We start from the raw sequence: 22,616 nt of genomic DNA, 5'->3' as shown, positions 1-22,616 counted from the left end.
AATCCAAAACCTAATATGATAGACTCAAACTTTAAACTATATATTGTGTAGATTTACAGGTCCTACTTGCCCAGCAAAAAGGGTTCGAATAGCTCTTGCACTTTTTTCGAAAACTCACAAACAACTGTTCATGGGCTGAAAAGGCTTTTGGAGCAATAAAAACTTAAAAACTGCTATAACTCAAAAATGCAATAAGATAGGTTCAAACTTTAAAAGACATGTTGTGCAGATGTACAAGCCCCTCGTGCACAGAAAGTATGGCTTAGTTATCTCTTGTAGTTTCTTCAGAACACACAAATTATCTGAAAATGCTTTTGAAGCAATAGACACAAAAACAGCTATAAATCCAAAACCTAATATGATAGACTCAAACTTTAAACTATATATTGTGTAGATTTACAGGTCCTACTTGCCCAAAAAATAGGGTTTGAATAGCTCTTGCACTTTTTTCGAAACTCACAAACAACTGTTCATGGGCTGAAAAGGCTTTTGGAGCAATAAAAACTTAAAAACTGCTATAACTCAAAAATGCAATAAGATAGGTTCAAACTTTAAAAGACATGTTGTGCAGATGTACAAGCCCCTCTTGCACAGAAAGTATGGGTTAGATATCTCTTGTAGTTTCTTCAGAACACACAAATTATCTGAAAATGCTTTTGAAGCAATAGACACAAAAACAGCTATAAATCCAAAACCTAATATGATAGACTCAAACTTTAAACTATATATTGTGTAGATTTACAGGTCCTACTTGCCCAGAAAATAGGGTTTGAATAGCTCTTGCACTTTTTTCGAAACTCACAAACAACTGTTCATGGGCTGAAAAGGCTTTTGGAGCAATAAAAACTTAAAAACTGCTATAACTCAAAAAAGCAATAAGATAAGTTCAAACTTTAAAAGACATGTTGTGCAGATATACAAGCCCTTCTTGCACAGAAAGTTTGGGTTAGATATCTCTTGTAGTTTCTTCAGAACACACAAATTATCTGAAAATGCTTTTGAAGTAATAGATACAAAAACAGCTATAAATCCAAAACCTAATATGATAGACTCAAACTTTAAACTATATATTGTGTAGATTTACAGGTCCTACTTGCCCAGAAAATAGGGTTTGAATAGCTCTTGCACTTTTTTCGAAACTCACAAACAACTGTTCATGGGCTGAAAAGGCTTTTGGAGCAATAAAAACTTAAAAACTGCTATAACTCAAAAATGCAATAAGATAAGTTCAAACTTTAAAAGACATGTTGTGCAGATGTACAAGCCCCTCTTGCACAGAAAGTATGGGTTAGATATCTCTTGTAGTTTCTTCAGAACACAAATTATCTGAAAATGCTTTTGAAGCAATAGACACAAAAACAGCTATAAATCCAAAACCTTATATGATAGACTCAAACTTTAAACTATATATTGTGTAGATTTACAGGTCCTACTTGCCCAGCAAAAAGGGTTCGAATAGCTCTTGCACTTTTTTCGAAACTCACAAACAACTGTTCATGGGCTGAAAAGGCTTCTGGAGCAATAAAACAGTAAAAACTGCTATAACTCAAAAATGCAATAAGATAGGTTCAGACTTTAAAAGACATGTTGTGCAGATGTACAAGCCCCTCTTGCACAGAAAGTATGGGTTAGATATCTCTTGTAGTTTCTTCAGAACACACAAATTATCTGAAAATGCTTTTGAAGCAATAGACACAAAAACAGCTATAAATCCAAAACCTTATATGATAGACTCAAACTTTAAACTATATATTGTGTAGATTTACAGGTCCTACTTGCCCAGCAAAAAGGGTTCGAATAGCTCTTGCACTTTTTTCGAAACTCACAAACAACTGTTCATGGGCTGAAAAGGCTTCTGGAGCAATAAAACAGTAAAAACTGCTATAACTCAAAAATGCAATAAGATAGGTTCAGACTTTAAAAGACATGTTGTGCAGATGTACAAGCCCCTCTTGCACAGAAAGTATGGGTTAGATATCTCTTGTAGTTTCTTCAGAACACACAAATTATCTGAAAATGCTTTTGAAGCAATAGACACAAAAACAGCTATAAATCCAAAACCTTATATGATAAACTCAAACTTTAAACTATATATTGTGTAGATTTACAGGTCCTACTTGCCCAGCAAAAAGGGTTCGAATAGCTCTTGCACTTTTTTCGAAACTCACAAACAACTGTTCATGGGCTGAAAAGGCTTTTGGAGCAATAAAACAGTAAAAACTGCTATAACTCAAAAATGCAATAAGATAGGTTCAAACTTTAAAAGACATGTTGTGCAGATGTACAAGCCCCTCTTGCACAGAAAGTATGGGTTAGATATCTCTTGTAGTTTCTTCAGAACACACAAATTATCTGAAAATGCTTTTGAAGCAATAGACACAAAAACAGCTATAAATCCAAAACCTTATATGATAGACTCAAACTTTAAACTATATATTGTGTAGATTTACAGGTCCTACTTGCCCAGCAAAAAGGGTTCGAATAGCTCTTGCACTTTTTTCGAAACTCACAAACAACTGTTCATGGGCTGAAAAGGCTTTTGGAGCAATAAAACAGTAAAAACTGCTATAACTCAAAAATGCAATAAGATAGGTTCAGACTTTAAAAGACATGTTGTGCAGATGTACAAGCCCCTCTTGCACAGAAAGTATGGGTTAGATATCTCTTGTAGTTTCTTCAGAACACACAAATTATCTGAAAATGCTTTTGAAGCAATAGACACAAAAACAGCTATAAATCCAAAACCTTATATGATAAACTCAAACTTTAAACTATATATTGTGTAGATTTACAGGTCCTACTTGCCCAGCAAAAAGGGTTCGAATAGCTCTTGCACTTTTTTCGAAACTCACAAACAACTGTTCATGGGCTGAAAAGGCTTTTGGAGCAATAAAACAGTAAAAACTGCTATAACTCAAAAATGCAATAAGATAGGTTCAAACTTTAAAAGACATGTTGTGCAGATGTACAAGCCCCTCTTGCACAGAAAGTATGGGTTAGATATCTCTTGTAGTTTCTTCAGAACACACAAATTATCTGAAAATGCTTTTGAAGCAATAGACACAAAAACAGCTATAAATCCAAAACCTTATATGATAGACTCAAACTTTAAACTATATATTGTGTAGATTTACAGGTCCTACTTGCCCAGCAAAAAGGGTTCGAATAGCTCTTGCACTTTTTTCGAAACTCACAAACAACTGTTCATGGGCTGAAAAGGCTTTTGGAGCAATAAAACAGTAAAAACTGCTATAACTCAAAAATGCAATAAGATAGGTTCAGACTTTAAAAGACATGTTGTGCAGATGTACAAGCCCCTCTTGCACAGAAAGTATGGGTTAGATATCTCTTGTAGTTTCTTCAGAACACACAAATTATCTGAAAATGCTTTTGAAGCAATAGACACAAAAACAGCTATAAATCCAAAACCTTATATGATATACTCAAACTTTAAACTATATATTGTGTAGATTTACAGGTCCTACTTGCCCAGCAAAAAGGGTTCGAATAGCTCTTGCACTTTTTTCGAAACTCACAAACAACTGTTCATGGGCTGAAAAGGCTTTTGGAGCAATAAAACAGTAAAAACTGCTATAACTCAAAAATGCAATAAGATAGGTTCAAACTTTAAAAGACATGTTGTGCAGATGTACAAGCCCCTCTTGCACAGAAAGTATGGGTTAGATATCTCTTGTAGTTTCTTCAGAACACACAAATTATCTGAAAATGCTTTTGAAGCAATAGACACAAAAACAGCTATAAATACAAAACCTTATATGATAGACTCAAACTTTAAACTATATATTGTGTAGATTTACAGGTCCTACTTGCCCAGCAAAAAGGGTTCGAATAGCTCTTGCACTTTTTTCGAAACTCACAAACAACTGTTCATGGGCTGAAAAGGCTTCTGGAGCAATAAAACAGTAAAAACTGCTATAACTCAAAAATGCAATAAGATAGGTTCAAACTTTAAAAGGCATGTTGTGCAGATGTACAAGCCCCTCTTGCACAGAAAGTATGGGTTAGATATCTCTTGCAGTTTCTTCAGAACACACAAATGATCTGAAAATGCTTTTGAAGCAATAGACACAAAAACAGCTATAAATCCAAAACCTAATATGATAGACTCAAACTTTAAACTATATATTGTGTAGATTTACAGGTCCTACTTGCCCAGCAAAAAGGGTTCGAATAGCTCTTGCACTTTTTTCGAAACTCACAAACAACTGTTCATGGGCTGAAAAGGCTTTTAGAGCAATAAAAACTTAAAAACTGCTATAACTCAAAAATGCAATAAGATAGGTTCAAACTTTAAAAGATATGTTGTGCAGATGTACAAGCCCCTCTTGCACAGAAAGTATGGGTTAGATATCTCTTGTAGTTTCTTCAGAACACACAAATTATCTGAAAATGCTTTTGAAGCAATAGACACAAAAACAGCTATAAATCCAAAACCTTATATGATAGACTCAAACTTTAAACTATATATTGTGTAGATTTACAGGTCCTACTTGCCCAGCAAAAAGGGTTCGAATAGCTCTTGCACTTTTTTCGAAACTCACAAACAACTGTTCATGGGCTGAAAAGGCTTTTGGAGCAATAAAACAGTAAAAACTGCTATAACTCAAAAATGCAATAAGATAGGTTCAGACTTTAAAAGACATGTTGTGCAGATGTACAAGCCCCTCTTGCACAGAAAGTATGGGTTAGATATCTCTTGTAGTTTCTTCAGAACACACAAATTATCTGAAAATGCTTTTGAAGCAATAGACACAAAAACAGCTATAAATCCAAAACCTTATATGATAAACTCAAACTTTAAACTATATATTGTGTAGATTTACAGGTCCTACTTGCCCAGCAAAAAGGGTTCGAATAGCTCTTGCACTTTTTTCGAAACTCACAAACAACTGTTCATGGGCTGAAAAGGCTTTTGGAGCAATAAAACAGTAAAAACTGCTATAACTAAAAAATGCAATAAGATAGGTTCAAACTTTAAAAGACATGTTGTGCAGATATACAAGCCCCTCTTGCACAGAAAGTTTGGGTTAGATATCTCTTGTAGTTTCTTCAGAACACACAAATTATCTGAAAATGCTTTTGAAGCAATAGATACAAAAACAGCTATAAATCCAAAACCTAATATGATAGACTCAAACTTTAAACTATATATTGTGTAGATTTACAGGTCCTACTTGCCCAGCAAAAAGGGTTCGAATAGCTCTTGCACTTTTTTCGAAAACTCACAAACAACTGTTCATGGGCTGAAAAGGCTTTTGGAGCAATAAAAACTTAAAAACTGCTATAACTCAAAAATGCAATAAGATAGGTTCAAACTTTAAAAGACATGTTGTGCAGATGTACAAGCCCCTCGTGCACAGAAAGTATGGCTTAGTTATCTCTTGTAGTTTCTTCAGAACACACAAATTATCTGAAAATGCTTTTGAAGCAATAGACACAAAAACAGCTATAAATCCAAAACCTAATATGATAGACTCAAACTTTAAACTATATATTGTGTAGATTTACAGGTCCTACTTGCCCAGAAAATAGGGTTTGAATAGCTCTTGCACTTTTTTCGAAACTCACAAACAACTGTTCATGGGCTGAAAAGGCTTTTGGAGCAATAAAAACTTAAAAACTGCTATAACTCAAAAATGCAATAAGATAGGTTCAAACTTTAAAAGACATGTTGTGCAGATGTACAAGCCCCTCTTGCACAGAAAGTATGGGTTAGATATCTCTTGTAGTTTCTTCAGAACACACAAATTATCTGAAAATGCTTTTGAAGCAATAGACACAAAAACAGCTATAAATCCAAAACCTAATATGATAGACTCAAACTTTAAACTATATATTGTGTAGATTTACAGGTCCTACTTGCCCAGAAAATAGGGTTTGAATAGCTCTTGCACTTTTTTCGAAACTCACAAACAACTGTTCATGGGCTGAAAAGGCTTTTGGAGCAATAAAAACTTAAAAACTGCTATAACTCAAAAAAGCAATAAGATAAGTTCAAACTTTAAAAGACATGTTGTGCAGATATACAAGCCCTTCTTGCACAGAAAGTTTGGGTTAGATATCTCTTGTAGTTTCTTCAGAACACACAAATTATCTGAAAATGCTTTTGAAGTAATAGATACAAAAACAGCTATAAATCCAAAACCTAATATGATAGACTCAAACTTTAAACTATATATTGTGTAGATTTACAGGTCCTACTTGCCCAGAAAATAGGGTTTGAATAGCTCTTGCACTTTTTTCGAAACTCACAAACAACTGTTCATGGGCTGAAAAGGCTTTTGGAGCAATAAAAACTTAAAAACTGCTATAACTCAAAAATGCAATAAGATAAGTTCAAACTTTAAAAGACATGTTGTGCAGATGTACAAGCCCCTCTTGCACAGAAAGTATGGGTTAGATATCTCTTGTAGTTTCTTCAGAACACAAATTATCTGAAAATGCTTTTGAAGCAATAGACACAAAAACAGCTATAAATCCAAAACCTTATATGATAGACTCAAACTTTAAACTATATATTGTGTAGATTTACAGGTCCTACTTGCCCAGCAAAAAGGGTTCGAATAGCTCTTGCACTTTTTTCGAAACTCACAAACAACTGTTCATGGGCTGAAAAGGCTTCTGGAGCAATAAAACAGTAAAAACTGCTATAACTCAAAAATGCAATAAGATAGGTTCAGACTTTAAAAGACATGTTGTGCAGATGTACAAGCCCCTCTTGCACAGAAAGTATGGGTTAGATATCTCTTGTAGTTTCTTCAGAACACACAAATTATCTGAAAATGCTTTTGAAGCAATAGACACAAAAACAGCTATAAATCCAAAACCTTATATGATAGACTCAAACTTTAAACTATATATTGTGTAGATTTACAGGTCCTACTTGCCCAGCAAAAAGGGTTCGAATAGCTCTTGCACTTTTTTCGAAACTCACAAACAACTGTTCATGGGCTGAAAAGGCTTCTGGAGCAATAAAACAGTAAAAACTGCTATAACTCAAAAATGCAATAAGATAGGTTCAGACTTTAAAAGACATGTTGTGCAGATGTACAAGCCCCTCTTGCACAGAAAGTATGGGTTAGATATCTCTTGTAGTTTCTTCAGAACACACAAATTATCTGAAAATGCTTTTGAAGCAATAGACACAAAAACAGCTATAAATCCAAAACCTTATATGATAAACTCAAACTTTAAACTATATATTGTGTAGATTTACAGGTCCTACTTGCCCAGCAAAAAGGGTTCGAATAGCTCTTGCACTTTTTTCGAAACTCACAAACAACTGTTCATGGGCTGAAAAGGCTTTTGGAGCAATAAAACAGTAAAAACTGCTATAACTCAAAAATGCAATAAGATAGGTTCAAACTTTAAAAGACATGTTGTGCAGATGTACAAGCCCCTCTTGCACAGAAAGTATGGGTTAGATATCTCTTGTAGTTTCTTCAGAACACACAAATTATCTGAAAATGCTTTTGAAGCAATAGACACAAAAACAGCTATAAATCCAAAACCTTATATGATAGACTCAAACTTTAAACTATATATTGTGTAGATTTACAGGTCCTACTTGCCCAGCAAAAAGGGTTCGAATAGCTCTTGCACTTTTTTCGAAACTCACAAACAACTGTTCATGGGCTGAAAAGGCTTTTGGAGCAATAAAACAGTAAAAACTGCTATAACTCAAAAATGCAATAAGATAGGTTCAGACTTTAAAAGACATGTTGTGCAGATGTACAAGCCCCTCTTGCACAGAAAGTATGGGTTAGATATCTCTTGTAGTTTCTTCAGAACACACAAATTATCTGAAAATGCTTTTGAAGCAATAGACACAAAAACAGCTATAAATCCAAAACCTTATATGATAAACTCAAACTTTAAACTATATATTGTGTAGATTTACAGGTCCTACTTGCCCAGCAAAAAGGGTTCGAATAGCTCTTGCACTTTTTTCGAAACTCACAAACAACTGTTCATGGGCTGAAAAGGCTTTTGGAGCAATAAAACAGTAAAAACTGCTATAACTCAAAAATGCAATAAGATAGGTTCAAACTTTAAAAGACATGTTGTGCAGATGTACAAGCCCCTCTTGCACAGAAAGTATGGGTTAGATATCTCTTGTAGTTTCTTCAGAACACACAAATTATCTGAAAATGCTTTTGAAGCAATAGACACAAAAACAGCTATAAATCCAAAACCTTATATGATAGACTCAAACTTTAAACTATATATTGTGTAGATTTACAGGTCCTACTTGCCCAGCAAAAAGGGTTCGAATAGCTCTTGCACTTTTTTCGAAACTCACAAACAACTGTTCATGGGCTGAAAAGGCTTTTGGAGCAATAAAACAGTAAAAACTGCTATAACTCAAAAATGCAATAAGATAGGTTCAGACTTTAAAAGACATGTTGTGCAGATGTACAAGCCCCTCTTGCACAGAAAGTATGGGTTAGATATCTCTTGTAGTTTCTTCAGAACACACAAATTATCTGAAAATGCTTTTGAAGCAATAGACACAAAAACAGCTATAAATCCAAAACCTTATATGATATACTCAAACTTTAAACTATATATTGTGTAGATTTACAGGTCCTACTTGCCCAGCAAAAAGGGTTCGAATAGCTCTTACACTTTTTTCGAAACTCACAAACAACTGTTCATGGGCTGAAAAGGCTTTTGGAGCAATAAAACAGTAAAAACTGCTATAACTCAAAAATGCAATAAGATAGGTTCAAACTTTAAAAGACATGTTGTGCAGATGTACAAGCCCCTCTTGCACAGAAAGTATGGGTTAGATATCTCTTGTAGTTTCTTCAGAACACACAAATTATCTGAAAATGCTTTTGAAGCAATAGACACAAAAACAGCTATAAATACAAAACCTTATATGATAGACTCAAACTTTAAACTATATATTGTGTAGATTTACAGGTCCTACTTGCCCAGCAAAAAGGGTTCGAATAGCTCTTGCACTTTTTTCGAAACTCACAAACAACTGTTCATGGGCTGAAAAGGCTTCTGGAGCAATAAAACAGTAAAAACTGCTATAACTCAAAAATGCAATAAGATAGGTTCAAACTTTAAAAGGCATGTTGTGCAGATGTACAAGCCCCTCTTGCACAGAAAGTATGGGTTAGATATCTCTTGCAGTTTCTTCAGAACACACAAATGATCTGAAAATGCTTTTGAAGCAATAGACACAAAAACAGCTATAAATCCAAAACCTAATATGATAGACTCAAACTTTAAACTATATATTGTGTAGATTTACAGGTCCTACTTGCCCAGCAAAAAGGGTTCGAATAGCTCTTGCACTTTTTTCGAAACTCACAAACAACTGTTCATGGGCTGAAAAGGCTTTTAGAGCAATAAAAACTTAAAAACTGCTATAACTCAAAATTGAAATAAGATAGGTTCAAACTTTAAAAGACATGTTGTGCAGATGTACAAGCCCCTCTTGCACAGAAAGTATGGCTTAGATATCTCTTGTAGTTTCTTCAGAACACACAAATTATCTGAAAATGCTTTTGAAGCAATAGATACAAAAACAGCTATAAATCCAAAACCTAATATGATAGACTCAAACTTTAAACTATATATTGTGTAGATTTACAGGTCCTACTTGCCCAGCAAAAAGGGTTCGAATAGCTCTTGCACTTTTTTCGAAAACTCACAAACAACTGTTCATGGGCTGAAAAGGCTTTTGGAACAATAAAAACTTAAAAACTGCTATAACTCAAAAATGCAATAAGATAGGTTCAAACTTTAAAAGACATGTTGTGCAGATGTACAAGCCCCTCTTGCACAGAAAGTATGGCTTAGTTATCTCTTGTAGTTTCTTCAGAACACACAAATTATCTGAAAATGCTTTTGAAGCAATAGACACAAAAACAGCTATAAATCCAAAACCTAATATGATAGACTCAAACTTTAAACTATATATTGTGTAGATTTACAGGTCCTACTTGCCCAGAAAATAGGGTTTGAATAGCTCTTGCACTTTTTTCGAAACTCACAAACAACTGTTCATGGGCTGAAAAGGCTTTTGGAGCAATAAAAACTTAAAAACTGCTATAACTCAAAAAAGCAATAAGATAAGTTCAAACTTTAAAAGACATGTTGTGCAGATATACAAGCCCTTCTTGCACAGAAAGTTTGGGTTAGATATCTCTTGTAGTTTCTTCAGAACACACAAATTATCTGAAAATGCTTTTGAAGCAATAGATACAAAAACAGCTATAAATCCAAAACCTAATATGATAGACTCAAACTTTAAACTATATATTGTGTAGATTTACAGGTCCTACTTGCCCAGAAAATAGGGTTTGAATAGCTCTTGCACTTTTTTCGAAACTCACAAACAACTGTTCATGGGCTGAAAAGGCTTTTGGAGCAATAAAAACTTAAAAACTGCTATAACTCAAAAATGCAATAAGATAAGTTCAAACTTTAAAAGACATGTTGTGCAGATGTACAAGCCCCTCTTGCACAGAAAGTATGGGTTAGATATCTCTTGTAGTTTCTTCAGAACACAAATTATCTGAAAATGCTTTTGAAGCAATAGACACAAAAACAGCTATAAATCCAAAACCTTATATGATAGACTCAAACTTTAAACTATATATTGTGTAGATTTACAGGTCCTACTTGCCCAGCAAAAAGGGTTCGAATAGCTCTTGCACTTTTTTCGAAACTCACAAACAACTGTTCATGGGCTGAAAAGGCTTCTGGAGAAATAAAACAGTAAAAACTGCTATAACTCAAAAATGCAATAAGATAGGTTCAGACTTTAAAAGACATGTTGTGCAGATGTACAAGCCCCTCTTGCACAGAAAGTATGGGTTAGATATCTCTTGTAGTTTCTTCAGAACACACAAATGATCTGAAAATGCTTTTGAAGCAATAGACACAAAAACAGCTATAAATCCAAAACCTTATTTGATAAACTCAAACTTTAAACTATATATTGTGTAGATTTACAGGTCCTACTTGCCCAGCAAAAAGGGTTCGAATAGCTCTTGCACTTTTTTCGAAACTCACAAACAACTGTTCATGGGCTGAAAAGGCTTTTGGAGCAATAAATCCGTAAAAACTGCTATAACTCAAAAATGCAATAAGATAGGTTCAAACTTTAAAAGATATGTTGTGCAGATGTACAAGCCCCTCTTGCACAGAAAGTATGGGTTAGATATCTCTTGTAGTTTCTTCAGAACACACAAATTATCTGAAAATGCTTTTGAAGCAATAGACACAAAAACAGCTATAAATCCAAAACCTTATATGATAGACTCAAACTTTAAACTATATATTGTGTAGATTTACAGGTCCTACTTGCCCAGCAAAAAGGGTTCGAATAGCTCTTGCACTTTTTTCGAAACTCACAAACAACTGTTCATGGGCTGAAAAGGCTTTTGGAGCAATAAAACAGTAAAAACTGCTATAACTCAAAAATGCAATAAGATAAGTTCAAACTTTAAAAGACATGTTGTGCAGATATACAAGCCCTTCTTGCACAGAAAGTTTGGGTTAGATATCTCTTGTAGTTTCTTCAGAACACACAAATTATCTGAAAATGCTTTTGAAGTAATAGATACAAAAACAGCTATAAATCCAAAACCTAATATGATAGACTCAAACTTTAAACTATATATTGTGTAGATTTACAGGTCCTACTTGCCCAGAAAATAGGGTTTGAATAGCTCTTGCACTTTTTTCGAAACTCACAAACAACTGTTCATGGGCTGAAAAGGCTTTTGGAGCAATAAAAACTTAAAAACTGCTATAACTCAAAAATGCAATAAGATAAGTTCAAACTTTAAAAGACATGTTGTGCAGATGTACAAGCCCCTCTTGCACAGAAAGTATGGGTTAGATATCTCTTGTAGTTTCTTCAGAACACAAATTATCTGAAAATGCTTTTGAAGCAATAGACACAAAAACAGCTATAAATCCAAAACCTTATATGATAGACTCAAACTTTAAACTATATATTGTGTAGATTTACAGGTCCTACTTGCCCAGCAAAAAGGGTTCGAATAGCTCTTGCACTTTTTTCGAAACTCACAAACAACTGTTCATGGGCTGAAAAGGCTTCTGGAGCAATAAAACAGTAAAAACTGCTATAACTCAAAAATGCAATAAGATAGGTTCAGACTTTAAAAGACATGTTGTGCAGATGTACAAGCCCCTCTTGCACAGAAAGTATGGGTTAGATATCTCTTGTAGTTTCTTCAGAACACACAAATTATCTGAAAATGCTTTTGAAGCAATAGACACAAAAACAGCTATAAATCCAAAACCTTATATGATAGACTCAAACTTTAAACTATATATTGTGTAGATTTACAGGTCCTACTTGCCCAGCAAAAAGGGTTCGAATAGCTCTTGCACTTTTTTCGAAACTCACAAACAACTGTTCATGGGCTGAAAAGGCTTCTGGAGCAATAAAACAGTAAAAACTGCTATAACTCAAAAATGCAATAAGATAGGTTCAGACTTTAAAAGACATGTTGTGCAGATGTACAAGCCCCTCTTGCACAGAAAGTATGGGTTAGATATCTCTTGTAGTTTCTTCAGAACACACAAATTATCTGAAAATGCTTTTGAAGCAATAGACACAAAAACAGCTATAAATCCAAAACCTTATATGATAAACTCAAACTTTAAACTATATATTGTGTAGATTTACAGGTCCTACTTGCCCAGCAAAAAGGGTTCGAATAGCTCTTGCACTTTTTTCGAAACTCACAAACAACTGTTCATGGGCTGAAAAGGCTTTTGGAGCAATAAAACAGTAAAAACTGCTATAACTCAAAAATGCAATAAGATAGGTTCAAACTTTAAAAGACATGTTGTGCAGATGTACAAGCCCCTCTTGCACAGAAAGTATGGGTTAGATATCTCTTGTAGTTTCTTCAGAACACACAAATTATCTGAAAATGCTTTTGAAGCAATAGACACAAAAACAGCTATAAATCCAAAACCTTATATGATAGACTCAAACTTTAAACTATATATTGTGTAGATTTACAGGTCCTACTTGCCCAGCAAAAAGGGTTCGAATAGCTCTTGCACTTTTTTCGAAACTCACAAACAACTGTTCATGGGCTGAAAAGGCTTTTGGAGCAATAAAACAGTAAAAACTGCTATAACTCAAAAATGCAATAAGATAGGTTCAGACTTTAAAAGACATGTTGTGCAGATGTACAAGCCCCTCTTGCACAGAAAGTATGGGTTAGATATCTCTTGTAGTTTCTTCAGAACACACAAATTATCTGAAAATGCTTTTGAAGCAATAGACACAAAAACAGCTATAAATCCAAAACCTTATATGATAAACTCAAACTTTAAACTATATATTGTGTAGATTTACAGGTCCTACTTGCCCAGCAAAAAGGGTTCGAATAGCTCTTGCACTTTTTTCGAAACTCACAAACAACTGTTCATGGGCTGAAAAGGCTTTTGGAGCAATAAAACAGTAAAAACTGCTATAACTCAAAAATGCAATAAGATAGGTTCAAACTTTAAAAGACATGTTGTGCAGATGTACAAGCCCCTCTTGCACAGAAAGTATGGGTTAGATATCTCTTGTAGTTTCTTCAGAACACACAAATTATCTGAAAATGCTTTTGAAGCAATAGACACAAAAACAGCTATAAATCCAAAACCTTATATGATAGACTCAAACTTTAAACTATATATTGTGTAGATTTACAGGTCCTACTTGCCCAGCAAAAAGGGTTCGAATAGCTCTTGCACTTTTTTCGAAACTCACAAACAACTGTTCATGGGCTGAAAAGGCTTTTGGAGCAATAAAACAGTAAAAACTGCTATAACTCAAAAATGCAATAAGATAGGTTCAGACTTTAAAAGACATGTTGTGCAGATGTACAAGCCCCTCTTGCACAGAAAGTATGGGTTAGATATCTCTTGTAGTTTCTTCAGAACACACAAATTATCTGAAAATGCTTTTGAAGCAATAGACACAAAAACAGCTATAAATCCAAAACCTTATATGATATACTCAAACTTTAAACTATATATTGTGTAGATTTACAGGTCCTACTTGCCCAGCAAAAAGGGTTCGAATAGCTCTTACACTTTTTTCGAAACTCACAAACAACTGTTCATGGGCTGAAAAGGCTTTTGGAGCAATAAAACAGTAAAAACTGCTATAACTCAAAAATGCAATAAGATAGGTTCAAACTTTAAAAGACATGTTGTGCAGATGTACAAGCCCCTCTTGCACAGAAAGTATGGGTTAGATATCTCTTGTAGTTTCTTCAGAACACACAAATTATCTGAAAATGCTTTTGAAGCAATAGACACAAAAACAGCTATAAATACAAAACCTTATATGATAGACTCAAACTTTAAACTATATATTGTGTAGATTTACAGGTCCTACTTGCCCAGCAAAAAGGGTTCGAATAGCTCTTGCACTTTTTTCGAAACTCACAAACAACTGTTCATGGGCTGAAAAGGCTTCTGGAGCAATAAAACAGTAAAAACTGCTATAACTCAAAAATGCAATAAGATAGGTTCAAACTTTAAAAGGCATGTTGTGCAGATGTACAAGCCCCTCTTGCACAGAAAGTATGGGTTAGATATCTCTTGCAGTTTCTTCAGAACACACAAATGATCTGAAAATGCTTTTGAAGCAATAGACACAAAAACAGCTATAAATCCAAAACCTAATATGATAGACTCAAACTTTAAACTATATATTGTGTAGATTTACAGGTCCTACTTGCCCAGCAAAAAGGGTTCGAATAGCTCTTGCACTTTTTTCGAAACTCACAAACAACTGTTCATGGGCTGAAAAGGCTTTTAGAGCAATAAAAACTTAAAAACTGCTATAACTCAAAATTGAAATAAGATAGGTTCAAACTTTAAAAGACATGTTGTGCAGATGTACAAGCCCCTCTTGCACAGAAAGTATGGCTTAGATATCTCTTGTAGTTTCTTCAGAACACACAAATTATCTGAAAATGCTTTTGAAGCAATAGATACAAAAACAGCTATAAATCCAAAACCTAATATGATAGACTCAAACTTTAAACTATATATTGTGTAGATTTACAGGTCCTACTTGCCCAGCAAAAAGGGTTCGAATAGCTCTTGCACTTTTTTCGAAAACTCACAAACAACTGTTCATGGGCTGAAAAGGCTTTTGGAACAATAAAAACTTAAAAACTGCTATAACTCAAAAATGCAATAAGATAGGTTCAAACTTTAAAAGACATGTTGTGCAGATGTACAAGCCCCTCTTGCACAGAAAGTATGGCTTAGTTATCTCTTGTAGTTTCTTCAGAACACACAAATTATCTGAAAATGCTTTTGAAGCAATAGACACAAAAACAGCTATAAATCCAAAACCTAATATGATAGACTCAAACTTTAAACTATATATTGTGTAGATTTACAGGTCCTACTTGCCCAGAAAATAGGGTTTGAATAGCTCTTGCACTTTTTTCGAAACTCACAAACAACTGTTCATGGGCTGAAAAGGCTTTTGGAGCAATAAAAACTTAAAAACTGCTATAACTCAAAAAAGCAATAAGATAAGTTCAAACTTTAAAAGACATGTTGTGCAGATATACAAGCCCTTCTTGCACAGAAAGTTTGGGTTAGATATCTCTTGTAGTTTCTTCAGAACACACAAATTATCTGAAAATGCTTTTGAAGCAATAGATACAAAAACAGCTATAAATCCAAAACCTAATATGATAGACTCAAACTTTAAACTATATATTGTGTAGATTTACAGGTCCTACTTGCCCAGAAAATAGGGTTTGAATAGCTCTTGCACTTTTTTCGAAACTCACAAACAACTGTTCATGGGCTGAAAAGGCTTTTGGAGCAATAAAAACTTAAAAACTGCTATAACTCAAAAATGCAATAAGATAAGTTCAAACTTTAAAAGACATGTTGTGCAGATGTACAAGCCCCTCTTGCACAGAAAGTATGGGTTAGATATCTCTTGTAGTTTCTTCAGAACACAAATTATCTGAAAATGCTTTTGAAGCAATAGACACAAAAACAGCTATAAATCCAAAACCTTATATGATAGACTCAAACTTTAAACTATATATTGTGTAGATTTACAGGTCCTACTTGCCCAGCAAAAAGGGTTCGAATAGCTCTTGCACTTTTTTCGAAACTCACAAACAACTGTTCATGGGCTGAAAAGGCTTCTGGAGAAATAAAACAGTAAAAACTGCTATAACTCAAAAATGCAATAAGATAGGTTCAGACTTTAAAAGACATGTTGTGCAGATGTACAAGCCCCTCTTGCACAGAAAGTATGGGTTAGATATCTCTTGTAGTTTCTTCAGAACACACAAATGATCTGAAAATGCTTTTGAAGCAATAGACACAAAAACAGCTATAAATCCAAAACCTTATTTGATAAACTCAAACTTTAAACTATATATTGTGTAGATTTACAGGTCCTACTTGCCCAGCAAAAAGGGTTCGAATAGCTCTTGCACTTTTTTCGAAACTCACAAACAACTGTTCATGGGCTGAAAAGGCTTTTGGAGCAATAAATCCGTAAAAACTGCTATAACTCAAAAATGCAATAAGATAGGTTCAAACTTTAAAAGATATGTTGTGCAGATGTACAAGCCCCTCTTGCACAGAAAGTATGGGTTAGATATCTCTTGTAGTTTCTTCAGAACACACAAATTATCTGAAAATGCTTTTGAAGCAATAGACACAAAAACAGCTATAAATCCAAAACCTTATATGATAGACTCAAACTTTAAACTATATATTGTGTAGATTTACAGGTCCTACTTGCCCAGCAAAAAGGGTTCGAATAGCTCTTGCACTTTTTTCGAAACTCACAAACAACTGTTCATGGGCTGAAAAGGCTTTTGGAGCAATAAAACAGTAAAAACTGCTATAACTCAAAAATGCAATAAGATAGGTTCAGACTTTAAAAGACATGTTGTGCAGATGTACAAGCCCCTCTTGCACAGAAAGTATGGGTTAGATATCTCTTGTAGTTTCTTCAGAACACACAAATTATCTGAAAATGCTTTTGAAGCAATAGACACAAAAACAGCTATAAATCCAAAACCTTATATGATAAACTCAAACTTTAAACTATATATTGTGTAGATTTACAGGTCCTACTTGCCCAGCAAAAAGGGTTCGAATAGCTCTTGCACTTTTTTCGAAACTCACAAACAACTGTTCATGGGCTGAAAAGGCTTTTGGAGCAATAAAACAGTAAAAACTGCTATAACTAAAAAATGCAATAAGATAGGTTCAAACTTTAAAAGACATGTTGTGCAGATATACAAGCCCCTCTTGCACAGAAAGTTTGGGTTAGATATCTCTTGTAGTTTCTTCAGAACACACAAATTATCTGAAAATGCTTTTGAAGCAATAGATACAAAAACAGCTATAAATCCAAAACCTAATATGATAGACTCAAACTTTAAACTATATATTGTGTAGATTTACAGGTCCTACTTGCCCAGCAAAAAGGGTTCGAATAGCTCTTGCACTTTTTTCGAAAACTCACAAACAACTGTTCATGGGCTGAAAAGGCTTTTGGAGCAATAAAAACTTAAAAACTGCTATAACTCAAAAATGCAATAAGATAGGTTCAAACTTTAAAAGACATGTTGTGCAGATGTACAAGCCCCTCGTGCACAGAAAGTATGGCTTAGTTATCTCTTGTAGTTTCTTCAGAACACACAAATTATCTGAAAATGCTTTTGAAGCAATAGACACAAAAACAGCTATAAATCCAAAACCTAATATGATAGACTCAAACTTTAAACTATATATTGTGTAGATTTACAGGTCCTACTTGCCCAGAAAATAGGGTTTGAATAGCTCTTGCACTTTTTTCGAAACTCACAAACAACTGTTCATGGGCTGAAAAGGCTTTTGGAGCAATAAAAACTTAAAAACTGCTATAACTCAAAAATGCAATAAGATAGGTTCAAACTTTAAAAGACATGTTGTGCAGATGTACAAGCCCCTCTTGCACAGAAAGTATGGGTTAGATATCTCTTGTAGTTTCTTCAGAACACACAAATTATCTGAAAATGCTTTTGAAGCAATAGACACAAAAACAGCTATAAATCCAAAACCTAATATGATAGACTCAAACTTTAAACTATATATTGTGTAGATTTACAGGTCCTACTTGCCCAGAAAATAGGGTTTGAATAGCTCTTGCACTTTTTTCGAAACTCACAAACAACTGTTCATGGGCTGAAAAGGCTTTTGGAGCAATAAAAACTTAAAAACTGCTATAACTCAAAAAAGCAATAAGATAAGTTCAAACTTTAAAAGACATGTTGTGCAGATATACAAGCCCTTCTTGCACAGAAAGTTTGGGTTAGATATCTCTTGTAGTTTCTTCAGAACACACAAATTATCTGAAAATGCTTTTGAAGTAATAGATACAAAAACAGCTATAAATCCAAAACCTAATATGATAGACTCAAACTTTAAACTATATATTGTGTAGATTTACAGGTCCTACTTGCCCAGAAAATAGGGTTTGAATAGCTCTTGCACTTTTTTCGAAACTCACAAACAACTGTTCATGGGCTGAAAAGGCTTTTGGAGCAATAAAAACTTAAAAACTGCTATAACTCAAAAATGCAATAAGATAAGTTCAAACTTTAAAAGACATGTTGTGCAGATGTACAAGCCCCTCTTGCACAGAAAGTATGGGTTAGATATCTCTTGTAGTTTCTTCAGAACACAAATTATCTGAAAATGCTTTTGAAGCAATAGACACAAAAACAGCTATAAATCCAAAACCTTATATGATAGACTCAAACTTTAAACTATATATTGTGTAGATTTACAGGTCCTACTTGCCCAGCAAAAAGGGTTCGAATAGCTCTTGCACTTTTTTCGAAACTCACAAACAACTGTTCATGGGCTGAAAAGGCTTCTGGAGCAATAAAACAGTAAAAACTGCTATAACTCAAAAATGCAATAAGATAGGTTCAGACTTTAAAAGACATGTTGTGCAGATGTACAAGCCCCTCTTGCACAGAAAGTATGGGTTAGATATCTCTTGTAGTTTCTTCAGAACACACAAATTATCTGAAAATGCTTTTGAAGCAATAGACACAAAAACAGCTATAAATCCAAAACCTTATATGATAAACTCAAACTTTAAACTATATATTGTGTAGATTTACAGGTCCTACTTGCCCAGCAAAAAGGGTTCGAATAGCTCTTGCACTTTTTTCGAAACTCACAAACAACTGTTCATGGGCTGAAAAGGCTTTTGGAGCAATAAAACAGTAAAAACTGCTATAACTCAAAAATGCAATAAGATAGGTTCAAACTTTAAAAGACATGTTGTGCAGATGTACAAGCCCCTCTTGCACAGAAAGTATGGGTTAGATATCTCTTGTAGTTTCTTCAGAACACACAAATTATCTTAAAATGCTTTTGAAGCAATAGACACAAAAACAGCTATAAATCCAAAACCTTATATGATAAACTCAAACTTTAAACTATATATTGTGTAGATTTACAGGTCCTACTTGCCCAGCAAAAAGGGTTCGAATAGCTCTTGCACTTTTTTCGAAACTCACAAACAACTGTTCATGGGCTGAAAAGGCTTTTGGAGCAATAAAACAGTAAAAACTGCTATAACTCAAAAATGCAATAAGATAGGTTCAAACTTTAAAAGACATGTTGTGCAGATGTACAAGCCCCTCTTGCACAGAAAGTATGGGTTAGATATCTCTTGTAGTTTCTTCAGAACACACAAATGATCTGAAAATGCTTTTGAAGCAATAGACACAAAAACAGCTATAAATCCAAAACCTAATATGATAAACTCAAACTTTAAACTATATATTGTGTAGATTTACAGGTCCTACTTGCCCAGCAAAAAGTGTTCGAATAGCTCTTGCACTTTTTTCGAAACTCACAAACAACTGTTCATGGGCTGAAAAGGCTTTTGGAGCAATAAAACAGTAAAAACTGCTATAACTCAAAAATGCAATAAGATAGGTTCAGACTTTAAAAGACATGTTGTGCAGATGTACAAGCCCCTCTTGCACAGAAAGTATGGGTTAGATATCTCTTGTAGTTTCTTCAGAACACACAAATTATCTGAAAATGCTTTTGAAGCAATAGACACAAAAACAGCTATAAATCCAAAACCTTATATGATATACTCAAACTTTAAACTATATATTGTGTAGATTTACAGGTCCTACTTGCCCAGCAAAAAGGGTTCGAATAGCTCTTGCACTTTTTTCGAAACTCACAAACAACTGTTCATGGGCTGAAAAGGCTTTTGGAGCAATAAAACAGTAAAAACTGCTATAACTCAAAAATGCAATAAGATAGGTTCAAACTTTAAAAGACATGTTGTGCAGATGTACAAGCCCCTCTTGCACAGAAAGTATGGGTTAGATATCTCTTGTAGTTTCTTCAGAACACACAAATTATCTGAAAATGCTTTTGAAGCAATAGACACAAAAACAGCTATAAATCCAAAACCTTATATGATAGACTCAAACTTTAAACTATATATTGTGTAGATTTACAGGTCCTACTTGCCCAGCAAAAAGGGTTCGAATAGCTCTTGCACTTTTTTCGAAACTCACAAACAACTGTTCATGGGCTGAAAAGGCTTCTGGAGCAATAAAACAGTAAAAACTGCTATAACTCAAAAATGCAATAAGATAGGTTCAAACTTTAAAAGGCATGTTGTGCAGATGTACAAGCCCCTCTTGCACAGAAAGTATGGGTTAGATATCTCTTGCAGTTTCTTCAGAACACACAAATGATCTGAAAATGCTTTTGAAGCAATAGACACAAAAACAGCTATAAATCCAAAACCTAATATGATAGACTCAAACTTTAAACTATATATTGTGTAGATTTACAGGTCCTACTTGCCCAGCAAAAAGGGTTCGAATAGCTCTTGCACTTTTTTCGAAACTCACAAACAACTGTTCATGGGCTGAAAAGGCTTTTAGAGCAATAAAAACTTAAAAACTGCTATAACTCAAAATTGAAATAAGATAGGTTCAAACTTTAAAAGACATGTTGTGCAGATGTACAAGCCCCTCTTGCACAGAAAGTATGGCTTAGATATCTCTTGTAGTTTCTTCAGAACACACAAATTATCTGAAAATGCTTTTGAAGCAATAGACACAAAAACAGCTATAAATCCAAAACCTAATATGATAGACTCAAACTTTAAACTATATATTGTGTAGATTTACAGGTTCTAATTGCCCAGCAAAAAGGGTTTGAATAGCTCTTGCACTTTTTTCGAAACTCACAAACAACTGTTCATGGGCTGAAAAGGCTTTTGGAGCAATAAAAACTTAAAAACTGCTATAACTCAAAAATGCAATAAGATAAGTTCAAACTTTAAAAGACATGTTGTGCAGATATACAAGCCCCTCTTGCACAGAACGTTTGGCTTAGTTATCTCTTGTAGTTTCTTCAGAACACACAAATTATCTGAAAATGCTTTTGAAGCAATAGACACAAAAACAGCTATAAATCCAAAACCTAATATGATAGACTCAAACTTTAAACTATATATTGTGTAGATTTACAGGTCCTACTTGCCCAGCAAAAAGGGTTCGAATAGCTCTTGCACTTTTTTCGAAAACTCACAAACAACTGTTCATGGGCTGAAAAGGCTTTTGGAGCAATAAAAACTTAAAAACTGCTATAACTCAAAAATGCAATAAGATAGGTTCAGACTTTAAAAGACATGTTGTGCAGATGTACAAGCCCCTCTTGCACAGAAAGTATGGGTTAGATATCTCTTGTAGTTTCTTCAGAACACACAAATTATCTGAAAATGCTTTTGAAGCAATAGACACAAAAACAGCTATAAATCCAAAACCTTATATGATAAACTCAAACTTTAAACTATATATTGTGTAGATTTACAGGTCCTACTTGCCCAGCAAAAAGGGTTCGAATAGCTCTTGCACTTTTTTCGAAACTCACAAACAACTGTTCATGGGCTGAAAAGGCTTTTGGAGCAATAAAACAGTAAAAACTGCTATAACTCAAAAATGCAATAAGATAGGTTCAAACTTTAAAAGACATGTTGTGCAGATGTACAAGCCCCTCTTGCACAGAAAGTATGGGTTAGATATCTCTTGTAGTTTCTTCAGAACACACAAATTATCTTAAAATGCTTTTGAAGCAATAGACACAAAAACAGCTATAAATCCAAAACCTTATATGATAAACTCAAACTTTAAACTATATATTGTGTAGATTTACAGGTCCTACTTGCCCAGCAAAAAGGGTTCGAATAGCTCTTGCACTTTTTTCGAAACTCACAAACAACTGTTCATGGGCTGAAAAGGCTTTTGGAGCAATAAAACAGTAAAAACTGCTATAACTCAAAAATGCAATAAGATAGGTTCAAACTTTAAAAGACATGTTGTGCAGATGTACAAGCCCCTCTTGCACAGAAAGTATGGGTTAGATATCTCTTGTAGTTTCTTCAGAACACACAAATTATCTGAAAATGCTTTTGAAGCAATAGACACAAAAACAGCTATAAATCCAAAACCTAATATGATAAACTCAAACTTTAAACTATATATTGTGTA

The sequence above is a fragment of the Eucyclogobius newberryi genome, unplaced genomic scaffold (assembly GCF_026437365.1).
Source record: "Eucyclogobius newberryi isolate DKJ021-1_F unplaced genomic scaffold, fEucNew1.0.hap1 SCAF_18, whole genome shotgun sequence".
Taxonomy (NCBI): Eukaryota; Metazoa; Chordata; class Actinopteri; order Gobiiformes; family Gobiidae; genus Eucyclogobius; species Eucyclogobius newberryi.
Note: the sequence above shows the minus strand (reverse complement) of the source record.